This window comes from Sus scrofa, chromosome 16 (assembly GCF_054392235.1).
Source record: "Sus scrofa isolate SSC_HxYL_T2T_F1_AM1 chromosome 16, Sscrofa_HxYL_maternal_Yorkshire_Landrace_v2.0, whole genome shotgun sequence".
NCBI lineage: Eukaryota > Metazoa > Chordata > Mammalia > Artiodactyla > Suidae > Sus > Sus scrofa.
In genome coordinates, this window is record NC_139398.1 from 39,816,113 (window position 1) to 39,842,678 (window position 26,566).

Sequence of the window (26,566 nt, forward strand, 5' to 3'; positions counted from 1 at the left end):
TTGAAGTCAGAAAATACTGGTCATAGAATCATATTGAGTTTTCAGTTTGCCTTAAGATGTCCTTGCTCCTGAGTTAGTTGTAGTTTTAAAAAAGTTTAAATTTTTGACAGTAATAGTTTCAAGTGTGTAAGTTACTAGTTAGTATCTAGTGAATTTTGAATGCTGAAAATAGCTCATGCTCTGCCCTTAAGCCAAGGTATGAAACAAGGTTTATTTTTAAACATAATCTTTGAAGAGCTCGACCACAAGGTAGAGATCAGGGACAAAGGCATAGCAAAGCATTAAAATTATCATTTCAGTTTTCAGATTTAGTAAAGCCTTTCAAGCCAGGCTTGAGGGACGAGTATAGTTCATTTCACTTTTCCCAGAAGACACGGAGGCTTTGTCAGTGTGCTCCAAATGACAATAAATTTGATTGCAGAAGAGGAAAGCTACCCACTGGTGATAAACATTATGTTGCCTGGCACTTTGCAGTTCATAACGAAAACATTTAACATATAATAGCTATTAAAAACCAGGATGTATATTAAAGTGCCTAACTGGATATTTTGTTCCTCCCACTCTACTCCTCTTGGGGTTTTTATTTAGGTCTACAGTATGACAACTAGGCAATAGTGCCAGACATTGGTCATCAGAGGACTCCCAAGTGTACTGAGAATGATAGGAGAGCCTCTTCTCTCTCTCCTGCCCCGTGCCCCCCCCCACCCCCATTCCAACAGCAGTTCTTTGATTGTCCCAACATAAACTGGGTGTGTCTTTCAATTTTGGCAGTACCCAGAATTAACACAGACATGAAAAGTTAAGTGATCAAGTACTACAAGACTGCCCACACTTGTGCCTGGCCAACTACAAATTAGGGGTCCTCACTCCCTCCCAAATTCAGTAATACACTAAAATGACTCAGAACAGCACTATACTTCTGAGTGTAGTTTTATTATAAAATACAAACCAGGAACAGACAAGGAGAGGCATAGGGCAAAGTAAGGGGCTAGGCAGCGCTTCCTGTCCTGTCCTAACATTTCAGACATGATTAAGTCCTTGGCCATTGATCACTGAACTCTCTCTAGCCCCTCCTACCCTAGAGATCTTAGGGCAGTTTTAACCCTCTAATCCACATTACGATTCCCCTGGTGACCAGAGCCTACAGTCACTTCATTACATAAACTCAGTTGTGAGCTTATTAGGAATAGCAAAAGACATCAACTCAGGAAATTCCAAGGGTTTTAGGAGCTCAGTGTCAGGAACCAAGAACAAAGACTGAATACATACTTAATTATATCATACCTATCACCTGAGATTGAAAGGAAAACTAACAACCCTAATATCAATACATTTAAAACCAAGAAACCTTTTGGATGGATATGTACAAAAACAGAAGGGTCTTACAGTCTGACCATTTAAAAAGGCTGCCATTTTCATACACTATCAAAAGAAACATTTTCATGAAAATGTAAGTGCTTCTGCTCCCACTATATTCAATTTTGAAATAAGATTTCAAGATTAGGATGATTCATGGAAGTATTCTAGACTACCCATTTTTTACTTTGAATAAGCCAATGCTATTGACTGAGGCCCAAATGTAAAGTGTCCACCAGTAAACCAACTGGATTTTTTTCTTTTTTGGCCTCATCTGAGGCATGTGGAAATTCCCAGTCTGGGGATTGAACACTCACCACAGCAGCAACCTGGGCCACTATGGTAACAATGTCAGATTCTTAACCTACTGCACCACAAGGGAACTCAAAATTAAGTGTTGGTTTTTTTCAAGTGGATTTTAATGTACATCTTCAACATGGGTTGATTTTCTTTGAAAAAAATGATCGGACGGTCATTGAAGTGATCACATGGAAACAGTTTTGTAACTTACGCAAAATTAAAAGTAAATGACTGAAAGTTTAGCCTGATTTTGTTGGAGATAACATAATAGATTTGAAGTCATTAGGCTAACACTGACCTTTGTGTTTGTTATATCAGGAGAGGGAAACCAAAGCTAAGTACTGTTTATATCTGATGTGCTGAGCTGTGTTACGGCTCTTAAAGAATTTGTCGTAAAGGATTTAAATGAGAAGCAGCAGGAATTAAAACTTAGCACCTCCAATTAATGAGATCCATTATTGTTGGAGGCCTATACATGTATTGCTTTAAAACCATAAATGCAGAGGCTATTATCACAAATGTATCCTGAAGATACAAAACTACTCCATGTTCTATAAGCATTATTTCCTGTTGACATGGTACATAGGCAGCACGTGAATTTATAATTTTCTTCTCAACTTTCCCACAACCTAATATGACATAATTATACAACTGAAGAGATGCCCACTTGATATTTGTACCAAAATATAGCCTAGGAGAGAAAAATTGCTTTGCAATATAATGGCATCGTTTATGAATTGCTTATTATAAGCCAAGCACTTTACAAAACAATTTCAGTGACCTCATGGGTTCATTCTATTATTAGCTATCATTTTACAAATGGAGGAAACCTCTTAAGAGAAGGAGGAGATGAGAATAACAGGTGGTAGAAAGTGGAGCCAATATTTGAAACCAGAAAGCGTGACTCCAGACTACAGTCTTGATCACCAAAGTATGAGATCTCTTTGTGGCTGACAATATTGGATTGCACAGAGCACAGACAAAACACCGATTTTCCTTTTGGAATTTACATCAGCCCTTGATAGAGTCAGGGTGGAGGGAACAGGAGATTAGAAAAGATGGCAAGATACATGTAGTAAATTGCCTTTTGATAGCTCCTTACGTCTTCTTGCTTGAGACTACACCATCTAGGTAATGGCTGCCCTATAATGGCATGCATCAGCATTTTGTTAAAACACATAGTGCTGGACCCCACCCAGAGTTGCTGATTCAATTGGCCCAGGTTGGGACCCAAAAATCTGCATTCCAAACTTTCCAAAATAATACACTGTTAGTCCTGGAGCCACACTTGGAGAATAGTTGACATAAAATACTCAGAGGAAACACAGATGACCAGCCACTGGCATGAGCTTTTTTGAGGGTCTCTCTCTCTTTTTTTTTTTTTTTGTAGTGTAGTCAGGTGCTACTCTAAAAATATCTTGTTCATATTTACTCTTGAGGTTTAAACTTCTATGTATTCTCAGTATTGAATTGGTTTTTGTAATGTTCCTGAAATGAAAATGCCACAAAGACATGAAATGTTAGAGAACTATAAGAAATTTAAAAATCAGGTAGGTCCAATTGTGGTCAGCAGTAACCAACCCAACTAGTATCCATGAGGACTCAGGTTCAATCCCTGGCCTTGCTCACTGGGTTTGGGATCTGGCTTTGCCTCGAGTTGCAATGTAAGTCACAAACACAGCTTGGATCCAGTGTTGCTGAGGCTGTGATGTAGGTTGGCAGCTGTAGCTCCAATTTGACCCCTATCCTGGGAATCTCCATGTGCTTCAGGTGCAGCACTAAAAAGACAAAGAGAGGAAGAGAGGAAGGGAGAAAGGTAGGAAGGAAAGAAGAGAAAAAGGAAGTAATTTAAAAATAAGAGTAACTGAATACTTTTTGCTTCCACTGGGTAACTCAAATATACTTTAGAGACAAAATGATAGCTAATATCTGCTGAGAAGCAAATGTCAATGTATGACTTAACCTAAGAGAAATTCTAGCTGATCATTAACTGTGGTTGGGGGCCTGGTAGACCACCTACATTAGAGCAGTAACTGCATTCTGTGAAATAAGTTATCTATTAGATGGAGTTCCCGATGTGGCACAGTGGAAACGAATCCGACCAGAAACCATGAGGTTGTGGGTTCGATCCCAGGCCTCACTCAGTGGGTAAGGATCTGGCTTTGCCGTGAGCTGTGGTGTAGGTCACAGACCTGGCTCGGATCCTGTTTTGCTGTGGCTGTGGTGTAGGCTGGCAGCTGTAGCTCCAATTTGACCCCTAGACTGGGAAACTTCATATGCTGCAGGTAAGGCCCTAAAAAGAAAAAAAAAAAAATTATCTATTAGATATAACTGTGAAATGCTGTGGAGGGAATAATAGGGGTTCAGAACCTAGTCCAACTGAAATGGTGCTTGTTAAACACTAAAGGCAAAAATCAAACAAAAGTAACTTTGATTCTGATAACTTTTCATGAGATAAATTTGCTGAAGTGTCAATGGGCCCAGAGCCTTCATCTGTTCGTTGTCCAACTGTAAATAAGACCTGAGTGCTGATTATAAGAAAACATTGCACTTATTGCCATAGTTGGCTAAATATTCAAAAAAAATTTGGAAACTTTTTATAATGAAAATGTCTCTAGATCACAAATTCATTTCTCTCTCTTTTTTTTCTCTGTTGCACTTTACCTTTAGGAAGGAAATTCAATATTCGACATTAATAACTAAATGATGAGGCAGGAAAACCTATAGTGAATTAAATAAAGCACCTAGAATATCAATAGAATTTAAGGTGACTGGCAGAAGAAGTAGTGGCCCCTCACTCAGCCACTAAGAAAATTTACCTTTCCCCCCAACTTCGTTGTTACTTTTTATGCTGGCTTAAATAAGTCGCATATTTAGAAAAATAAAAACCACTCCAAGACCCCTTAATCAGAAATAACTACTGTTAACATTATGGGAATATCTCTCCATATACATACACATGAGAGAGAACTTTTAAAACAGAATTGTGGAGTTCCCGTCGTGGTACAGCAGAAATGAATCCGACTAGGAACCATGAGGTTGTGGGTTCGATCCCTGGCCTTGATCAGTGGGTTAAGGATCAGATGCTGTCCAGAGTTGTGGTGTATAGGTCACAGATGCGGCTCGGATCCCTAGTTGCTGTGGCTCTGGCTATAGCTCTGATTAGACCCCTAGCCTGGGAACCTCCATATGCCGAGGGCATGGCCCTAAAAGACAAAAAAGAAAACACCAGAATTGTCATGCTAGACTTAATTCTATTAGTTTAATTTTGCTTAAATTTAACAGAAATAAAAAGGAAAGCAGAATACTCTGGTTAACCTCAGATAAATGTTTCTTTACTACTAGTTCTTAAAAGCTTCCTATAAAGTTAAGGGAAAAAGGATTTTAATAAATAAAATTGTAAGTGATTCAATTTGATTTGTTCATTATATTTGCATTGTCAAGGCTTATAAAGTCAGCGTGCAGATTAAACACCTGATTAATTACAGCACAGGAGAGAATTTGTGAAATTAAAAAATAGATCTGAAGAAATTACCCAGAATGTGAAAGAAGGTAAAAAGAGGGTAAAAATCTGGAAAACATGAGAAAAGGTGTGAGACAGAATGAGAAGTTCTGACACATACAATATTCAATTGTAATTCCTAAAAGATAAACATGAGGCAGGGATCATATTCAAAGAGATATTGTCTGAGAATGTTCCTGAATTCTGAAAGAAACATGAAACTTCTGTAAGACATGAGGTCTCAGACTCAGGTAGCACACAGAACCTAAACTGCATAAATAAAACAAAATTTCCTGGAACAGAGCATGCCGAGATTCAACTTGATGGCAATATGTAGTCTTAGAAAACTTTTGCTCTGTGTCTTCTCCCAAGATTTGTAAAATATCCCTGCCAGGGGGGAGGAGGAAGGAGTGTGGAGATAGGAAAACCCCATGAATAGCCCAGGTTCACATTCGGTAGGGATGCCAGGTACGAGGAAACTTAATGGCCAGAAAATTAAAGTAGAATCTCCCTGTATGCCCAGAACAGCACTAAAGGTGGAGGAGCCCTCAAAACTTGCAATAATAATAATAGCTATTTTTTATTAGGCATTTATTAGAGAAAGGTCTGATCTTGGTCCTGAACTACTTAGAAACTGATGAAAGGAGTAGCTTAAATACATTGTTACTGGTCAATCTTCCTGACAACCACTTGAGTTAGTGGACTCCAGGTTAAGAAAAGAAAACCTAGTTTACTAGTGTACTGTTTTCCAGAAATTGTCTAATTCTGACAACTCCCAGATTACAGTTGAGGAAACAGGCTAGACAGTGCTTGAAACTAGAGTGTCATATAGATAGCTAAGTAACAGAGCTAGAAGTTGAGGTATGGCTTTATGACTCAAAAATCTAAACTTTTAGCCACTGTCAGTGCTTCTTAAAGTATAAAACAAGGACCTCCTGCATTAGAGTCAGTTGTTCTAATTAGTTATTACTAAGAATGTATTTGATTTCTTATCTGCTAAAACAAGGGAGCAGGGCTTAGCAAACTAATTTTTTTTTTTTTTTTTTTTTTGCCTTTTCTAGGGCTGCTGCTTTTTTAGGCTCCCAGGCTAGGGGTCTAATTGGAACTATAGCCATCAGCCTCCGCCAGAGCCACAGCAACGTGGGATCCAAGCCTTGTCTGCAACCTACACCACATCCAGCAATGCCGGATCCTTAACCCACTGAGCGAGGCCAGAGATTGAACCCACAACCTCATGGTTTCTAGTCGGATTCATTAGCCACTGAGCCATGACAAGAGCTCCACAAACTAAATTTTAATGAGCTCCTCAGTAATCATAAAACTACCTATACTCTCTTTATAGGTCTTACAGTTTCATCAATTCTTTTGGAAAATATTTTTCTGACATTAAAATTTTTTGTCTTTTTTTTTTTTTTTTTTTTTTTTTTAAAGGTCCATACCCGTGGCATATAGAGGTTCCCAGGCTAGGGGTTGAATCAGAGCTGCAGCTGAACATCTACACCACAGCTCACAGCAACGCCGGATCCTTAACCCACTAAGGGAATTCAGGGATCAAACCTGCGTCCTCATGGATTCTAGTCAGATTCATTTCTGCTAAGCCATGACAGGAACTCCCTGACATTAAAATTTTTTTTCTAACATATACACCAATTGTGGAAAATACCAACAATACTGGAAAGTATTAAGAAGATCATTTAAATCACCTGAAGATTCCACCAGAACAAAAACCATTCCTAATGTCTGGTGTATTTCCTTCTGATGTTATATATATCACAAATTTGTGTCATCCTGTTTTGTAACTTTTGCTTTCACTTAACATGTTAAAAATATTTCCCTATACTCTTTAATAAAAACAAGAGACTTTAACCTTTGTGTACTATTACATTGTAATCAATCTATTGTTGAATGGTTCTTTCTAGGAGAAAGTCAACATTTTTTCAAGTGAAGGGAATTGAATGTGAAGTCAGTTCTGTAATGACTGGGTATCCCAGGACCCAAGGGAAGGGAAGGAATGAAGGAAGTGTTCTGATTTGAAAGGCAGCAGGCCCTAGCTGCATGTCTGCAAGAGAAATGGGGGTATAGGGGCTTCTGGAATGGTGTCTGGCCAATGGACTTTAGGAGAAGTGGTTTCTGATGCTGAGTTTTAAGTTTTCCTTTTCTATGATAGCCTAAAGTCTTCAGTAACCTCTAGAGTCTCTAGAATCTAGCATCAGCTTTGCCCTGTGGTGCTCTATGGGAGCACAATGGGAGTAATAGGGAGAGAGTAGGCACAGGTGGCTGTAGAAGTCCCAATAGGGGATCATAGGTAAAGAGGGAAACCTGGGGGATGTGGGGAGATAAATTCAAGAAAACTATCAGAATAAGGCAGGCTTGCATAACTGGTGGAGGTGTGAGAATTGCCTCAGGACATTGGATGGTGGGTGGGATGAGGTCTGCATTTAGATTCAGACCAAGGGCAAGAGTTTAAAGAAAGCCCCTCAGCTGATTTGATTATACACCTTATGGGACACTAAGGAGGAGCTACTTACTCCTGGAAAGGAAGAGGCGGGCCTTTCCAACCTCCATGCCTCTTGGATAATAAAACGATGGCCCACCAGATCCTAGAGCAGAGCGCTTCCTTGCCTGCTCACTTGCATCTCTTACAAGCATTCTATCCTAATAAATCTGTTCCTTGACTATCGCCGAATTCCTTCCGCACGGAGGCATAAAGAACCTGAGCCTTGGTAAATCCAGATACAGGGTGAGTAACTCCAATTTAAAACCGTGGGTTCAAGTCCCAACTGGGTTTTGGCTGGGTTTAAGTCCTGGTATGTGGGTTCAAGTCCCAATCTGTGTTCTGGCTAGGTTCAGGCTGTTAGTGAGTGCTGTCAGTTTCAGGAGGGCCTATGACAGATTATATGTCAGAATGGGAGTTTGAGGCTTTTGGTTTCTAGGCAGTTACTTTATGCAACCCGGTTCTGTGTATTGTCAAGTTGCAGGATTCAAAGAGCGTTTTATTTATTTTTTTATAAGAATTTTTATTTTTTCCATTATAGCTGGTTTACAGTGTTCTGTTAATTTTCTACTGTACAGCAAGGTGACCCATTCACACATACATGTATACATTCTTTTTTCTCACATTATCATGCTCCATCATAAGTGACTAGATATAGTTCCCAGTGCTATACAGCAGGATCAAAGAGTATATTTTTAAATATGCAAAGGTTTATCTTGTACTTTATTGTTTTAGAGAGAAAGAATGATGGCATGTATTATTTTAAGACTACTCTTTTTTTTTTTTTTTTTTTTTGGTCTATTTTGGGTCACCCCCACCGCATATGGAAGTTCCCAGGCTAGGAGTCAATCGAGCTGTAGTTGCGGGTCTACACCACAGCCACGGCAACACCAGATTCAAGCTGTCACATCTGTGACATACATCACAGCTCACAGCAATGCCAGATTCTTAACCCACTGAGCGAGGCCAGGGATCAAACCCATGTCCTCATGGATACTAGTCATATTCGTTATGGCTGAGCCATGACGGGAACTCCTTAAAAGACTATTCTTTTTAAGAATAATCCTTTGGTCTTTTGAGGAGAAAGTCTCCCTTTAAAGACACACTTTTATCACAGAGAAACTTTATCCTACACAGGTAGATGACAACTCTCATAAAACAAGGAAGCAATTATTCCAGATTCTTGCTTTTCCTGTCAGTCTCAGTGGTCAAATTCGTGGATTCGTGGAGCTGTCCAAGGTTTTATTTCTTGCCGTTTTTGTTCTGGCTCCTTTAATCATCATTCAAAGAGGCAGCAGAGGGAAGTGAGGAAGTGCACCAGACTCCAGTCAGACTGCCGGGTTTGAATCCCAAAACCAGCACTGAACAAGTCATACTGCGACACTGAGCAAGTCAAATAACCTTTCTAGGTCTCATTCTCCTCATCTGTAAAAACAGGGATGCTAATAAGAGCACCTAACTTAAAAAGTTATCATGAGGATTTAATCAGTTACTCTTTGTGAAAGCATTTATAACAATGTCTGTAGGTAGCAAAAACAGGAATCTTTGGGTTCTCTAATTTCTACCATAAGAAGGTTTTTAGGAGTTTCTGTCTTGGCGCAGTGGAAAGGAAACCTACTAGGAACCATGATCTTTCAGGTTCGATCCCTGGCCTTGCTCAGTGGGTTCAACATCCAGTGTTGCCGTGAGCTTCCATGTAGGTCGGCTCGGATCTGGCATTGCTGTGGCTCTGGTGTAGGCCTGCAGATACAGCTCTGATTAGACCCCTAGCCTGGGAACTTCCATATGCTGCACCTGCAGCCCTAAAAAGACAAAAAAAAAAAAGGTTTTTAAACTTAGGTTACTTTTCTCCTCAGCTCTTTTGCTTTTGTAAATATGCCCTGGCAACTGTGAATCCAGGATAGAGCAACATGAGGAGGTGGAGAGTGCTCACTGAGCTGTGACCTAAGGTCCCTAGTCTTGGCTCTACCATTACGCAGCTGTGTGACCCTGACTAAGTTAACTGACTTCTCTGTCTTCAATTTCCTCCTCTGTAAAATGAAGGAGTAAATCACCTCAATGCTTTAGTATTCGGTGGGTCACATTCCCTCTTTGTTTGTAAACTGGAAGTTTGACATCTACCATTAGCCAGAGGGTCACAGCTGGGGGGCACACAGGAAAGTGGAGATCCACTGCCTAAGTGCCACCAAAGGAGCCAGGCCAAATGTTTGAGAGGAAATCAGGGCAGAGGGTGGCATTGGCACTTCTTTCTGCAGAGCCTAAACCCTGCCAGACTCACCCGAAGGAGCTCTCACGGTGGTTTGCTAGAAAACTCCCTTTAGTTGGGAAGATTACCGGGTCGAGACTCCCAAGGACACAGAAACCTTTTTGATCAAGAGTATGAAGCGGCTCAGTATGAGGCGTGACTTGATGGGAGCAGTGTCAACCTTCTTTCGGCTGTGTCGCAGTTTCCCGTCCGTGCTCTAGGAGGGGTTCTCTCTGTGGCAGGGCCAAAACCCCCTCCTCGGGAGTCTGCGATGGGTGCCCCTGCAAAGCCAGCTCCCCTTCCTACAGCCCCTCCCTCCTTGCTGCCATAGAAACCAGACTAGAGGTCCAGGCCCGCGCCCAGTTGCCCAACCGGCCTCCCGGTCCCAGCTCTCCCCTCCCCCTCCTCCTCCCCCAGGCCAGCCCCCCTCTCCGGATTGGTCCTTCGGGAAACGCTGTGGGGCCCCTCGGTCCCCTTGGCGGAGCTGAGCCGCGCCGGCGCGCCGGGTTTGCAGCGGCCGCGGTCAGTCAGGTCAACCGCCCCTGACAGCTCCGGGAGCCTCCCGCCCCGCCGCTGCGCCCGGGCACCCACGCAACCCCCGCGCCAGCGCCAACCACCCGGAGCGCCTGACCCTGCGCGGCACTGCCAGTCCGCGAGCTGGGTTCGCCCCAGGTAAGCGAGGGCCGCGGGGCTCGCAGCCAGAGCCCGACCTGGTCGCCTCTTCCTCCGAGTAGCTGCAGACCTGGGTGCTGAGGAGGGGCGCCTCCCCTCCCCACAACCTGAGGGGAAAGGGAGACACAACTCCGGGGAGGGGGGGGCAAACTGGGGTCAGGAGAAGGTTACGTGCTTTTGGGGGCGTCCCCTCCCAGGCCCTTCGCGCGCGAGAGGAGAGGGCGTAAGAGGCAGAGTCCAGGGTGGGCCGGCGGTGCGGCGGGTGCCTGGATGACGCGTGCGCCCAGAGGTGTGTGCGCTTGTGTCCCTGAGTCCCGGCTTGGGGTGGGCACCCTTGTCTGTGTGATCGCCCACACGTGAGGCGGGGAGGGCAGCCCAGCGTTTCGCCCCGTGCACACCAGCTGCGCGCCACCAGCCCCAGCCGGAGCGAACCCAAAACTCGAGAGTTTGTAACCAGGGCGGGGGAACCTGCGTGATCCTGACTTGGCGGTGGGCGGTGGAGACAACTGACAGAGAACGGCCGCGGCCCAGAGGAATGAACCCTCCGCCACACCCCACGCGGCTTTGTGCCCTGAAGATGCTTCTTTTGAAAGACTGGGCAAGTAGGGAAGAAGCTGTCTCCTCTAACCTGAGGTCCCTTCAGGAATATTGGGAGCTCGAGAATTCCGGGGTACCACCCGGAGAGGATCGCAACAGGGTCTTTAAAACGCCATTTCTCATCAGCTTTTGTGTGCCTGACAGTATCTGAGTGGATGAAGAGGTCAAGGCAACGGATAAAGGTGCTTTTAGTCCTAACACGGGCAGCGAAGGTTCAACCGGTGCACTTTTTTCGTCCCTTTCCTCTGTCCCTCCTCCTCAGTTCCTCTCAGCTTTTTTCCCCCTCTCCGCACCCCACCCTCGCCGTTTTCGTCCTCCGGAGTTTATTAGACAAGAGGGTTCTCTATTAGACCCACCCTCCCCCACCCCATTGCTCACCCATTTCAAACCGAGATTGAATGAACCACGTTCTAAGCTCTCACCCGTGCAATCCAGACAAGTTTGGAAATTAAATAAATCGTCTTTGCAGTCGAGGTTGCGGGAAGCCAAAAGGGAGACAAAACCAGACCGAAAAATCGATTCCGAGTTAAGTCAGGATTGGAAAGAGGAATCTAAAATGAGTATTTGTTTATGGCAATATGGTGGGTTTTTTTTTTTAATGTTTGAAAAATATGTGTCGCTCAAGCTTGCATCATCAGTATTCAATGTGATTCACAGAAGAGCTTCAAAAGATGGTTTCTGTTAGTGTTGCAAAAGCACTTCTAATTTCGGTTCCCATGGTAACTGAAGAAGTCTCCCTGCACTGTTGAGACGCTGCCTGACTGGAACCAGGAACTGTTCTTGAGGAGATCTCCCCACCTTCCCTCATGTTACCATGGTAATAATAATTGAGCCTATAAGATACTTGTTTCTTTAAAGTACTAAAAGCCCAGGACATGTTGTTGTTTAATTCTGTCTTTTCAGAGTTTGCAGTTTGTGAAACGGATCTTCCCTCTCAGACAGCTGAGAGTAAACACTGCCCTCCAGCCAATCAGTCCTGCTGGCCCAGATCTCTTCTCACAGCTTACTGCACTAAGGGAGGGAGAGGAGAGTGTTTGATGTTAAAGGAATCCTGGCCGGGGACCAGATAGCTCTCCCCATTTAGCAATAAATTTGGAATCCTAATTAGCTTTCTAATTAGGAGATGGGGGATGTAGGTGGGAGGCCCAGAAAGAGGCTAATAGGGAAAAAGCTAAGTCCAGCTCTCCATGGACTGGTGTTTTGTGTGGTGTTGAATTTGCCTAGTAAAGTCCTCATGTGTTTATTTTTGGCTTGACCACTGTTAAGTGGTAAGCCTGAGAAAATCTTTTGAGAGGCCTCCTTCTGTGCTAGGAAAAAAATGTGGATAGATATTTAGTTTGAGGTGTGTGCTTTTTTCCCCAATAACTATCTGTATTTAAAATAAAGGCCGTTTTGTGTGAAATCTAAATTTCCCAGTAATAACTACAGATAGGCCATCGAGTCTATTTTTATGCTCTTGGTTTAGCCTTAGGTTTTCAGTTAAGAAGGTTTAATTTGGGTGGAGAGATGGTCTCATTTAAATACTTTTATTAGTAAGTGTTGATGTCTTTAAAGGACTATATTTTTTACACATCCACAATTCCTGAGCATTAAATCCTATAAATTAAACTTATATGTTGATAGCACATAATTGGAAAATTTGAAAACCCCAGACTTAGAGCTTAAAAAAAGAACTTGTCATAGTAAATTAATGTTTTCAGCCAAATATCTTGTTCCATTTTGAGAAATGTGAAAAATAAAATATAATGTAAAATCCAACTGCATTCTTTAAATCTCATTACAGCATTTCTCTAGGAACTAAGGAACCTTAATTCATTGGCTGATTTTCTTTCAGTTGTTGAAGGGACAAACTGTTATAAATTTGTTTCATTCTATGGTTGTCATTCTATGGTTGTCATTTCCTATGGTTATTCTAGAAAAATTTCTCTAGAACTTAATTTATAAACCTCACTTGCTGTACAGTGGGAAAATAAAAAAATTTAAAAAAATAAATAAATAAATTTCAGGGGAAAAGGAAATATTCAATTTTTTCAAGAAGGCAGTAGTCTGGAGTTCCTTTGCGGTGAAGCCGGTTAAGGACCCAGCATTGTCTTTGCAGAGATCTTGGGTCGCTAATGTGGTGTGGATTCAATTCCTGGCTCGGGTGTGGCCAAAATAAGGAGAAGGAGAAGAAGGCAAAAATAGTCTACGATTTGAATGAATCAGGTCACAGTTCATAAATTACTTTCTCTCGAGAACTTCAAAGATAGCTCAGCCGTCATTATACATCCTAAGGCATATTAACCAGTTTTACAGATGGGCAAGTTGCATTCAAAAGACAAGTAATTTCTCAGATGGCCAAAAAACACGTGAAAAGATGTTCAACATCACTCATTATTAGAGAAATGCAAATCAAAACCACTATGAGGTACCACCTTACACCAGCCAGAATGGCCATCATCAAAAAGTCTAAAAACAATAAATGCTGAAGAGGGTGTGGAGAAAAGGGAACCCAATACACTGTTGGTGGGAATGTAAATTGGTGCAACCACTGTGGAAAATAGTACGGAGATTCCTTAGAAAACTAAAAATAGAATTACCATTTGATCCAGCAATCCCACTCCTGGGCATCTATCCAGAGAAAACCATGACTCAAAAAGACACATGTACTCCAATGTTCATTGCAGCACTATATGCAATTGCCAAGACATGGAAACAACCTAAATGTCCATCAACAGAGGAGTGGATCAAGAGGAAGCGGTACATATACACAATGGAATATTACTCAGCCATTAAAAGGAATGAAATAACGGCATTTTTAGCAACATGGATGGACCTAGACATTATCATGCTAAGTGAAGTCAGCGAGACAATGAGACAGCAACATCGAATGTTTTCACTGACATGTGGAATCTGAAAAAAGGACAGACTGAACTCTTTTGCAGAACAGATACTGACTCACAGACTTTGAAAAACTTATGGTTTCCAAATGAGATAGGTTTGGGGGTGGGGGGATGCACCTGGAGTTTGGGATGGAAATGCTATAAAACTGAGTTGTGATGATTGTTGTACAACTATAAATGTAATAAAATTCACTGAGTAATTTAAAAAAAAGACCAGTAATTTCAGCTAACTGCTTGGAAAATTAAGAGACAAAAACTAAAGTCACTTAGCATGTCTATGAACTTGAGAATCAGCTAGGACTTAGAGAAAATGTAGATGAGAAGAGAGACAACAAGGTGGAGTGGCAGAAATAATTTAAAATTAAGAGAAAAATAAAACTGTAGGGAAAAAAGGGTTTTAAGTGAGAAGAAAACTCACATATTAAAGGAAAGGGATTAAAAAGAAAAAAATATAAAGAAAGTTGCATAGGAAAACAAAAACAGAAAAAGCCTAAGTTGGAGAACAGAAAGTTAAAAAGAACTCTGCTCTTCATCTTCCATGGAGAACGGAGAACCTCATCCTTTCCCAGAGGGCCCCAGGTATCCTATTTAACAAAATCCTCCAGTTTAGAGGATCTCTAGAGGCTGTGTTGTGGACCAAAATTCACTCTGGCTCACTGCCTCCTCCCAGTGGTATGGGGTGAGGCAGCCTCCCCGTCTCCAGGTCTGCCAAAGTAGCTTATTCGCTAGACCTCCTTTCCAATCCTTAGGCCACCAAGAAAGCTTTCTTTATATATGTTGGGATCAGTTAGTTGGGATAATTTGTAGATACACTGGATTATGTAATTATGATTTTACTTTAAATTGCAAGTTTCACTTTTAAAAATTGCCAAAACTGTCATCAAAATTATGCATTCATCTAATTTTATGAATTAGGGCATGTGAAAAAATTCTAACCAAGCAACACTCCCTGTTCTTGTTTATAATCACTCTCTGCTCTTAGTTGTTTGATCACACCCCTCCCTGTTTCCAAATAATTGGCTGGCCTTTGACTTAATCCATTTTGGTCTGAGTCTATGTACTTTCTCTTTTGTAGGGGTGGAAACCCCTCTCTTATTCCACTCACTTCTTCTTCCTCCATTTTTGCAGCTAGTCAAAAGGAAGAAAATCAGCCCCACCACCATTAGCACAGCCCTTTATTTACAAATGCCAGGCAGCAGAGAGCTCCTAAGAGCCACTGGCTTGGGGAAGACAGGCTAAATTTTTTCTAGGAATTTAGCCAGAGCAGCCAAAGTTCAGCTAATTTCAGAAATAGTTGATTAAGGATCACTCTTAGAAAAGGGAGGCATTGATCTTTCAGATTAACAGCTGTTGCTTGAGTAATTTGGATGTTATATGGGGGATAGAGAGGCCGAGTTAGGGGCTAATGTCTTGGGCTAGGGTAGCGTGAAGGAAGAGCTTGTACACTTCTCTCTGGAAATCCTGCCCTAAGAGTGCTTCAAGTGACAAGCACAGTGTTAATTAAATCAACACTGTGTTTGCATTACGACTGTAATTATTCACTGCAGAGCCAAGTCGTGAATTATGGCTGTTTCTTTTTCTGCACAAGTTTTTTGGAGAAAATAGTTTTTCATTTGTTTAATTTTTAGGAACCTATCCATTTCTTCTAGTGACTCTTAATAACACCTCTCCTTGGTATTTTCTGCACCAACCCTCATTTTCTTCCAGGCCCCAGCCCAGGGCTCCGAAATAGAGCCCTCAGTTCTCCAGTCTGATCCAGTTCTCTTCTGGCCCAGACACACAGGAGCATTCCAAGATTTTGCCTCACTTCCCTTCTGTGCAGATTCCCTGGCTCCCCGGTTCACTTGTTTTCATCGTTCTTGGTTTATGCTTTCATTTTATGGATCATCTGTTTTGCTAGCTACTTAAGAAAGGGTATAGGAAATAAAATTGGGGGACCTTGTATGTGTGGACAAGTATTTCATTCTCAGGCTTAATTGATGATTGGCCTGAGAAGAGGATTCTAGGCTGGAAGCAGATTTCCAAAGGCATTGATTTATTGTTTTCCGGCTTCCAGTGTTTCTGAAAGTTCCATGTCATTCCAATGCTTGATTCTTGGCATGAAATCTATTTTTTCTCTCTGGAACATTGTAGGAGTCGCTCATTGTTTTATGAAATTTCACTGAGTATAGATTCATTTTCTGTGGATTATGTTCATTTACCTGGTGGAAGCAGGAAACTCATGTCCTGAACTTGTAGGGAATTAATGTTGTAGGCATAACTTGGAAAATTATTCCATTTTATTGGTTTCTTTCTTCCTTTCTTTCTTCCTTCCGGATCCTTAACCCACATGCCAGGCTGGGGATCAAACCCACACTCCCAGAGACACTGCTGGATGTTAAACCACTGTACCACAGTGTGAACTCCACTTATTGATTATTGTTCATTTTATCAATTCAGGACTTTTAGCTTTGAATAACTTGGTTGCTGGCTTTGGAATCATGCATACTGCCAGACCATTCTCTCTTTTCTCACTGCTTTTTGTCTTTTAAAAACTGATCTCTACTCTCATTGGTACAGGATCATACCCTTAGCTTTACTAATAGTTTTGATACTCCTTGACATTTGCTTTATGATACATATTGGTTTAAAAGTGTTAATATCAGTGCAAAGACAGCAAACTTGCTATAGATGTGAAGGTCAAGTCTAAAATGATGGTCCAGCTTTCATGACCTTTTATGTCAACTATTGGTAACCTGCTGAGTAACTCTCTCTCTAGAATATAGACTTGCTCACCTTTATATTTTACAGTGAAGGAAACCAATCCAGAGAAGGTAAGTCATTTCTTCTGACTCCTTTCTAAACCCTTATTCTTTTACCCAGTCTCTTCTCTCTCCTTAGCTACCTTGTCTTATGTTTCATTTTCTTTTCAATTCTTAACCTTCTCTTCTTTATTATAAAGAAATATTATGGTTCTTTACTATAAGACATATTACAAAGTATATATTCTAAAATAGTACATATTCCAGAGGCAGCAAGAACTGGTGGTTAAGTTTAATTATGAAACAGCTTGCTGGGTTTGAATTCTGGCTCTGTGACTCATCTATGGTGTGACCTTGGGCACATTATTTGACTTCTTTGAACCTCAATTTTAGGAGGCCTATAATAATGGTGCCTACCTTTTAGGATTGTTTTGAGAATTAGATGACTGATTCATGTAAAGCTCTTAGAATGGTACTTGGCACACAGTAAATATCAATATTGCAGGAGTTCCCATCGTGGCGCAGTGGTTAACGAATCCGACTAGGAACCATGAGGTTGCGGGTTCGGTCCCTGCCCTTGCTCAGTGGGTTAACGATCCAGCGTTGCCGTGAGCTGTGGTGTAGGTTGCAGACGTGGCTCGGATCCCGCGTTGCTGCGGCTCTGGTGTAGGCCAGTGGCTACAGCTCCGATTCGACCCCTAGCCTGGGAACCTCCATATGCCGCGGGAGCAGCCCAAAGAAATAGCAAAAAGACAAAAAAAAAAAAAAATATATATATATATATATATATATTGCTAGTACTATTGACAAAAGTACAGAAATAAATGTTAAAATGAAAAAATAATTATCTAGAATTCTATCTCTACTCCCATCTATAATCCCAACTAAAGAGATGACCATGGTTAACATTTCAGAGGGTTGTTTTTTTTTTTTAGAGTCACACCTGTGGCATATGGAAGTTCCAGGCTAGGGATTGAATTGGAGCTGCAGCTGCCCACCTATGCTGCAGCCACAGCAACCTGGGATCTGAGCTGCATCTGTGGCCTACACTACAGCTCATGGCAATGCTGGACACTTAACCCACTGAGTGAGGCCAGGGATCAAACTCGAATCTTCATGGATGCTAGTCAGGTTCATAACCCACTGAGCCATAACCCACAAGGGGAACTCCCCATAGGGTTGTTTTTATTATTTAAAAATGAAGCAAACAACCAAAAACAACCTGGAATATTGTACATACAGTTTCACTGTGGCATTTTCTGCTTGTCTTTATATTTTGAGCTTTTTTCCACACCATTGGCTATTCAGTATTCTTGTGTATGTATATTCTTTTCTGTACTGGTTCTAACACAGAGCTTTGCAAATTAGGTTCTTCATAAGTGCTGACTGACAGGGAAGCCAGCTCTTCCTTTTGAACCCTTTGAGTTTGGAACAGGTATAAAGAGAGATCCTCCATCATGTGTTTGAGAAAAACCTGTTACAACTAAGTCAGGTCTTCTCATTCTCTACACAAGGAAAGCATTCTGGAGATGGCACCTAAAAAGTGTGGATTACAAAAGAATGAGGGAATACTCATGTGAAAAGACTATGGAGGAGGGCTGGGTGAGAACCAGAATGGAAGGGGTGGGGTCTGACTCAGTGGGACCATCGAGCCTGGAGGTGTGGGATAGCACATGAATGTGGAGCTGATGTTTTGATTTTTCCTTTGGACCTCAGCAATTGAGGCTGGGAAGCCAGTGAAAAGACTCCTGAGTACCATCATATCCTGAAAGCTGAGGGCACTTTGATCTTCTGGGAGATCTGACCTATTTGGCCCTTTCCTAGTACATGACAGTCATTAGCCTGCTTCACTCACACAGGACATATGTAGCAGCCTACTTAGCGACATTTTCAGGTTGGGAGTGAAGCCTTGGGCAGTCTTAGTGAGGATTCATGCCTCGTGAGAGCCCTCCATGTAACACTGAGATAAATTTATGTTAGTTGGTTTATATTCTGTCATGTTGCACATGCTAGAGAATTACTCTCCCCAGGAAGCAGAGAAGCTCTTTGGATGAGTGTGGGCAGGGCGGCAGACTTTGAATGGAGAGATATAGAAGGTGAGGAGGGAAGCTTCTGCCTTGTCTAAACTCAGGTTTCCTCAAGAGTCAGTGTCTTTGTATACCACTCACATCCATGTGAGAACCAGTCTGTGTGGTTTGGTGACTGCTGTCTGCCAAGAAAAGTATAAAAAGTTTACCAAAACAATAAAACCAGTGATATGGTTAGTATCTATAGGACATAGAATGCAACATTTTTTAAAGGTTAGTATATAGCATTGCTAAGTAGGTAGACTCTTGGCCTAAACCTGTTTGTCTCATTGCCAGAATGTTCAGTGAGAATAGAAAATTGGTGACTTAAACCTTTTTGTTCAATGCTAGATTATTTGGTGAAAGTTGCCCATCAGAACAGAGACTAAGGGAATTCCCTTTGTGGCTCAGCAGTAATCAACCTGACTAGTATCCATGAGGTTGTGGGTTCACTCAGTGGATTAAGGATCCAATGTTGCCATGAGCTGTAGAGCAGGTCACAGACTCAGCTTGGATCCTGAGTTGTTGTGGCTGTGGTGTAGGCCAGCAGCTACAGCTCCAATTCTACCCATAGCCTGGGAACTTCTATATGCTGCAGGTACGGCCCTAAAAAGCAAAAAAAAAAAAAAAAAAAAGAAAGAAAGAAAAAGAAAAGAACAGAGACTAAGATTCAAATGAAGACTACTACTCTCATTCTTGGCTAATAAAATACACTGTGATCGTATTTAATAACGAAGTTTTTTTAAAAGCCTTTTAAGCTTTTCTAAATGTCTAGTTTATTTATTTATTTGGCTGTATCCAAAATACTGGGTTTTTTTTTTTTAATGTACCATTGAATTTGAGGCAATATAAAGGGTAGGAAAATCTGTACCTCATTGTCTGCCACAGTTGCTCAAGAACTAGTGCTTGTGATTATGTCCAAGGGTTATCTGTCCAAACTAGAAGTTCAGGAGGTCCCTGGTGGCCTAGTGGTTAAAGGATCTGGTGTTGTCACTGCTGTGGTGTGAGTTTGATCCCTGGCTGGGCATAGTGGGTCAAGGATCCAGCATTGCTGCAGAGGCCAAAAAAGAAAAACAAAAACCCAACATTTCACTTTTCTGACCTACATTTCCTTATCTTAGCACTTGCTTAATCACATGGGCAAATTCTTTCAAGCCTCATCTCCTTTGGTAAGTTTTCCCTGAACATTGATTGTACCCTATGTGCTCTCTGCCCACCCTTCCTGTGCATGTGTCTATCCTAGTGCTTTGAATGTCATTACATTATCCGTATGTATTTCTCGCTTACCCCACTAGCTGATGATTTAGTCAAAGCTCTGTGGCTCTTGAGGAGCACCTCATACCCTTGATATAAAGTAAGCAGGCACTGGGCATTTCATCCTGTTGTTGGAGGAGCATTCCACTGTGGAGTAAGAACGTGGCAACCTCACATTGCTTGGCATCGAAGTGAGAGCAAGAAAATGGGGAAGAATGATCTCTTTTCATCCTCATCCTTTCCTGCAGCATCTGTTCAGTGGGGACAGTCTGTGACATGCACATGCATAGTTACCAAGTCCTTTTGAAGTTTAGTTTCTTCATCTGAAAAATGAGGATGATTGCAGGCACCTTTCAGGGCTGTTGTAAGGATTGAAGGAAGTATGTACAGATGATTTCTGACTTAGGATTTTTTGACTTTACAATGCTGTGAAAGTGATACGCATTCAGTAGAAACCAGACTTGCAGTTCTGAATTTTGATCTTTTCATGGGCCAGCGATCCTCTTACCTGACGCTGAGCAGGGGCAGTGAGCTTCAGCTCCGTCTCAGCCACGCAGTCAGGTGGGTCAACAGTCAACACAGTTACAATCATTCTGTACCCAGACAACCATTCGGTTTTTCACTTTCAGTAACTGTAGTCAATAAATTCTATAAGGTAGTCAACATTTTATTGTAAGATAGGCTTTGTGTTTTGTGCCTCTCTTACAATAGATAGATTTTGCCAACTATAGGCTAATGTCAGTGTTGGGAGCGTTTTTTTTTTTTTTTTTTTTTTTTTTTTTTTGGTCTTTTTGCCTTTTCTAGGGCTGCTCCCAAGGCATATGGAGGTTCCCAGGCTAGGGGTCTAATCGGAGCTTTTACCGCCAGCCTACGCCAGAGACACAGCAACTCGGGATCCGAACTGCATCTGCGACCTACATCACAGCTCATGGCAATGCTGGATCCTTAACTCACTGGGCAAGGCCAGGGATCGAACCTGCAACCTCATGGTTCCTAGTCAGATTCATTAACCACTGTGCCACGACGGGAACTCCAGGAACTCCTAACATTTTTTATTAACAGTTATAGCAAAGGCTTTTTTTCTGCATGTGCTGAATTGTCCTTTTATTTTTCTCGTTTAATTGATTCATGTGTTAAATTTACACATCTTCATTTTTGTTCTTCTTCTCTCTCTCTCTCTTTTTTTTTTTTTTTTTGTCTTTTTAGGGCTGTACCCTGGCATATGGAAGTTCCCAGACCAGGGGTTGAATTGGAGGTGTAGCTGCTGGCCTACACCACAGCCACAGCAAGGTGGGATCTGAGCCAAGTCTGCAACCTACATCACAGCTCTTGGCAACACCAGATCCTTAACCCACTGAGAAATCCAGGGATTGAACCGCATCCTCATGAATGCTAGTTGGGTTTGTTACTGCTGAGCCATGTCAGGAACTCCCAAAATTACACATTTTCTATTGTTAAGCCATGCTTGCTTTTTTGAGAGAAATTTTACTTGGTCATGCTTTTATATATAAATTGACAGATTTGCTTTAGTACTATTTCATTTTACATCTTCGGTGTCTATATTAGGGACTGAAATTGGCTTATAATTTCACTTTTTTGTATCGTCTGCTAAACTTTCAACAGGTATTCTATTCCATGATGGCCCGAGTTGTGATTCTTATTTGGTGTGTACAAATACCGAAAATATTGCTCTGTATGCTTATTTATTTATAACTTCCATTAAAGCATTGGACTCATTTATCAGTAATAATAATCAGCATGAGCCATTTTGAACTTTCTCTTTATAGGCCATCATCCAGCAGCATAGGGTTTCATCAAGTCAGTTTGGATCCTTGCAGTGGAGAAGAAGACAAGTCTGTTACGTAGTTGGGAATAAAGGACACTTTAGTTTATTTACTGTCGCTGATATTCACCAGGCCCAATAGTTTATTCACAAACAAAGCACTTTGGATCCGGCACTGTCACTTTGGCAGCTTGTACCGATGCTCTGGTGCAGGTTCAATCCCTGGCCTGGGAACTTCTTTGTGCCATACCCAAGCTTGGACCTCAGGGCCGTAGCTGAATCCTTTGAGCATTGTGTTCCACTGTAGTGGACCCCAGATGGAGGCAGCGAGTGGAATCAGGAGGGCCTGGATCCCATCTTGGCCCTGATAGTCACAGGCTTTTTGAGTTTGGACAAATTCTTCAACCTCTCTAAATTTTAGTATCATCAGTGCAATGGGAATTTTACTATCTGTCTTACAGGGTTTGTTATAATGACTCTAAGAAACACAGTGTCTGGTGTATAGTAAATGCTTAATACAAGTAGTTCTTACTATGATTTCTCTGTCATATTGAATAAAATGCTAGAAAGTCTTTGTTAACATCAACTAAAAGTGTGGCTGCTTCCAAATGTCCTTCAAAAGTTGCTATAGTTCTTGGCTTATAGATTTATATCACCTTTTGTATATTATGTGTATGTGTGTATGTGTGTGTTTTGTCTTTTTGTCTTTTCTAGGGCCGCTCCTGCAGCACATGGAGGTTCCCAGGCTAGGGGTATAATCGGAGCTGTAGCCACCAGCCTACGCCAGAGCCACAGCAACACCAGATCTGAGCCGTGTCTGTGACCTATACCACAGCTCACAGCAACGCCGAATCCTTAACCCACTGAGCGAGGCCAGGGATTGAACCCTCAACCGGATGGTTCCTAGTCAGATTCTTTAACCACTGAGCCACGACGGGAACTCCTGTGTGTGTGTGTGTGTTTTAAACAAATTGGCACCTACCATAACCTAGCACAAGATGCTGGGGAATATTGAGGATACAGGATTAGCAAGCAGAAGAGGTCAGTCTAGAAAAGCTGTGCATAATTAGAATATGAGGTGATAGGAGTCAGAGATAAGATATCAAGACAGAATATCAGGGAGTTCCCATCATGGCTCAGCGGTTAGTGAATCCGACTAGCATCCATGAGGACATGGGTTTGATCCCTGGCCTGGCTCAGTGGGTTAAGGATCTGGCATTACCATGAGCTGTGGTGTAGGTCGCCGATGGGGTTTGGATCCCTCGTTGCTATGGCTGTGGTATAGGTTGGCAGCTGTAGCTCCGATTAGACCCCTAGCCTGGGCACCTCCATATGTCGAGGGTGTGACCCTAAAAAGACAAAAAGACCAAAAATAAAAATAAAAATAGCAATAGAATATCGGGATGAGCTATGAGAACATCAAGAAATGAATTTCAGTGGACGTAATGAGGATGGAACAACTACCTCTGGCGGGTCCAGTGCCCAGGAGATATTTCAACTTGGAGGCTGAGTAAGACAAGGAGCAAGTGTGTTCCAGTCAGGGCAAGCTGGGTATGTCAACTACCTGGCATGAAAGGATATTTCAGGATCGGGAAGGTAAAACTTTAGGAATAAATTGCGTAATTGATTCAGATCTCAGAATTTCCTTCATGGCTGGATATTTAACTGTGTGTCTTAGAGTTTGGGGAAAGGGACTAGCCATGCCTTGGAGTCCTGGGTAAACATTGGCCCTCTCCTTGTTGTCCTGAACTGTCAGTGGGATTTAATTCACTGCTAATTAGTGTTGGTTTTGGCTCCCCTGGGGAAGTGTAAACACAAAGCAGGCCAGGAGTAGGGAGAAGGGCAAAGGCAAGTGCCTGGGTGTGTATATTTGCAGAACTGTTTTGGAGGAATTGAGGAGTGCAGAGAAGGTCTTGAAAATAGAGCAGGGATTATTTCTCATGTTTTAAAATATAGCAAAGTCTGCTGGAGGCTACTGACATGTCACACCCTTAAAATGAATACAGGGAAATGGAACCTTCTTTACTTTTACTGGGATCATTTTAACCTCGGGAGCCTTCCAGAGGGAAGCCGTAAGCAGGTTGTTTTTATTGTCTGTGGGTTGGAGCAAATTCTGGTCTGTCAATATTTGATGCTTCCAACTCAAATAGCCTCCTTAGGAATGTCTGCCTGTGTTTGAGGTGTGCTTCACTGGGAACCTTAGAATGCTGTACAAAAGCAGTGGGGCATCTCATCAAACCCAAACCTTTTCAGAAATTTTCCAGCCAGAGAGGCTTGGGTTAGGGACACTTATAACAAAACTGCTTGTGTTTTAGAGACAACACTTGAGAGACTTTTGGTTTTTTGTTTGGTTGGGTTTGGGTTTTTTTTTTTTTTTTTTTTTTTTAGATTTTTGCCTTTTCTTCCTCATCATAGAAATCATAGAACAGTTGTTTGTAGTGGGGTTTTTTTTTTTTTTTAAGTGGGGGAGGTTTGGGGGAGGGTTTTTTTTTTTTTTGGCCAGGGAAGGAATTTTATGAGAGAAATATCTATTCCTCTGTCTTCCAGGATCCACACTGCATTTTAAAATACCTGTACAGGGAGTAACAAACCTGACTAGGATTCCTGAGGATGCAGGTTCGATCCCTGGCCTCACTCAGTTGGTTAAGGATCCAGTGTTGCCGTGAGCTGTGGTGTAGGTCACAGACATGGCTTGGATCCTGTGTTGCTGTGGCTCTGGCATAGGCTGGCAGCTGTAGCTCCAATTCAACCCCTATCCTGGGAACTTCCATATGCCTCCGGGGCGGTGCCCCCCACCCCAGCTCCAAAAGCAAAAAAAAAATAAAATGAAATATCTGTACTATTCAAGTCAATTCAGCCAGCATTTAATGGACTTCTCCCACCAACTGGGTGCCCAGAATCCTGAAATTAATAAGACTGAGGACCTGCCCCATAGAAACCCACATTCTGGTCAGCAGGACAAATATGTACTCAAGTAACTCAAACACCAGACAGTTTTAAAGATGTTGAAGGAAAATATTAAATTTCATGGGGGAAAACCAGAGGAGGAGCTAAATACTCTTGGTGTATCAGAAGAAGAGAAGAGAAGGGAAATGAAGGGAAGGGCAGAGAAGGAAAAGGAAGAGAATGGAATGTAGTCTAAATTTGAATATGTAGAATTTCAACCATTAGGTGATTGAAATAAGAAAAGGAATGAAATTAATCCCTTGTGAAACATTAATGGAAAATAATTTTCATGCTTACAAACAAAATAAACCTGTTTTAACTCATTTCTTCTTTGTCTGCTCCATAAACAAGCATTGAGTACCTGTGACTTGCCAGGCATTCTTTAGAGATGGGCTAGAACATCCTCCGAACCCTAGGTCTCTCGTTGTCTAAACAGGTAGACGGAGATGAGCACACAAACGGTGACACCATAGAGAGACATATACACCAATGGATGCACGAAATACTCCGAGAGCATGGGATGTGAGGGAGTCAAGGAAGACTTCCCTGAAGGATAGAGTTTGGGAGGTTTGATGGTGAATGGGTGGTAGAAGCAGTCCGCATAGAGGGCATGTCTTGTGCTAAGGCACAGAAGTATGAAGCAGCCTGAGGTGTTGATGGACTTCAGGTTTGTTTGTGGTTTGTTTTTTTGCCTTTTTAGGGCCACACCTTTGGCATATAGAGGTTCCCAGGCTGGGGTTGAATTGGAGCTGTAGCCTCTGGCCTCACCACAGCTCACAGCAACGCCAGATCTTTAATCCACTGAGCGAGGCCAGATATTGAACCTGCGTCCTCATGGATGCTAGTCGGATTCGTTTCTGCTGAGCCACAATGGGAACTCCCCTCAGGTATTTTGATATATCTCAAATATAGGACCATAGGGGAGGAAATTAAACTGAGTCTGGAAATTAAACTGACCAAGACAGAGTAACAGGAGAACAAGCATACACATTTATTTAATATACGTTTTATGTGACATGTTTGCCTTCAGAAGGAGATGAAGACACAAAGAAACAGACCTGAGTGTTTTGTGCCAGGTTGGATAAAGAATGGGCCGTCATGGAGGAGAGTGATAGGCTAAGGAGTATGAGTTGAGTCTAATCAATTGAGGGAAATGTGGTAGACCTGTTTGTTAGGATTCTTTTATCCCTTTGCCTACAGAGATAAGGCTGCTCCTTTCCTCCAGGTATAGGGAGGGCTTCTCTCACCTGAGGGTTGTATAACACGTTTCAGGGAAGAAGGGCAAGGAGGGAAGGAAGTCAAAAGCACCTTCCTGCTTAAAATAGTCAATATATTTTGGTGCCCTGTATGTGGTAGCATGTCCTGAACTCTGTCAGGGTATGTGGTGGGGGCGGGGGTGGGTTGTGAATGGGAGGGATCCAGGGAAATGAGAAATGAGGCTAGAAATAAAATCAAGAGGTAGATTTTTTTTAATATTCTTTTCCATTGTGGTTTATTATAGGATACTGAATATAGTTCCCTATGCTATACAGTAGGTCTTTGTTGTTTTCCATTCTGTATGTAATAGTTTGCATCTGCTAACCCCAAACTCTCAATCCATCTCTCTTCCACCTCCCTGCCCCCTTGGCAACCACAGTTCTGTGCTCTATGTCTGTGAGTCTGTTTCCTAGATAAGTTCATTTGTGTCACGTTCACATATCACATATATCACATATTATCATAAATTTT

General features: G+C 42.0%; 1 protein-coding gene across 4 annotated transcripts in view; it reads left to right on the forward strand.

Moving 5' to 3' along the window:
- The first annotated feature begins 10,418 nt into the window (after window positions 1-10,418).
- NIM1K (NIM1 serine/threonine protein kinase) overlaps window positions 10,419-26,566 on the forward strand; it is a 72,256-nt gene continuing 56,108 nt past the window's right edge. For all 4 annotated transcript variants that reach the window (XM_021077039.2, XM_085002197.1, XM_085002196.1 and 1 more), the window contains exon 1: window positions 10,419-10,569. The gene's annotated coding sequence lies outside the window, so the exon portion shown is untranslated. The remainder of the gene's footprint in view (window positions 10,570-26,566) is intronic.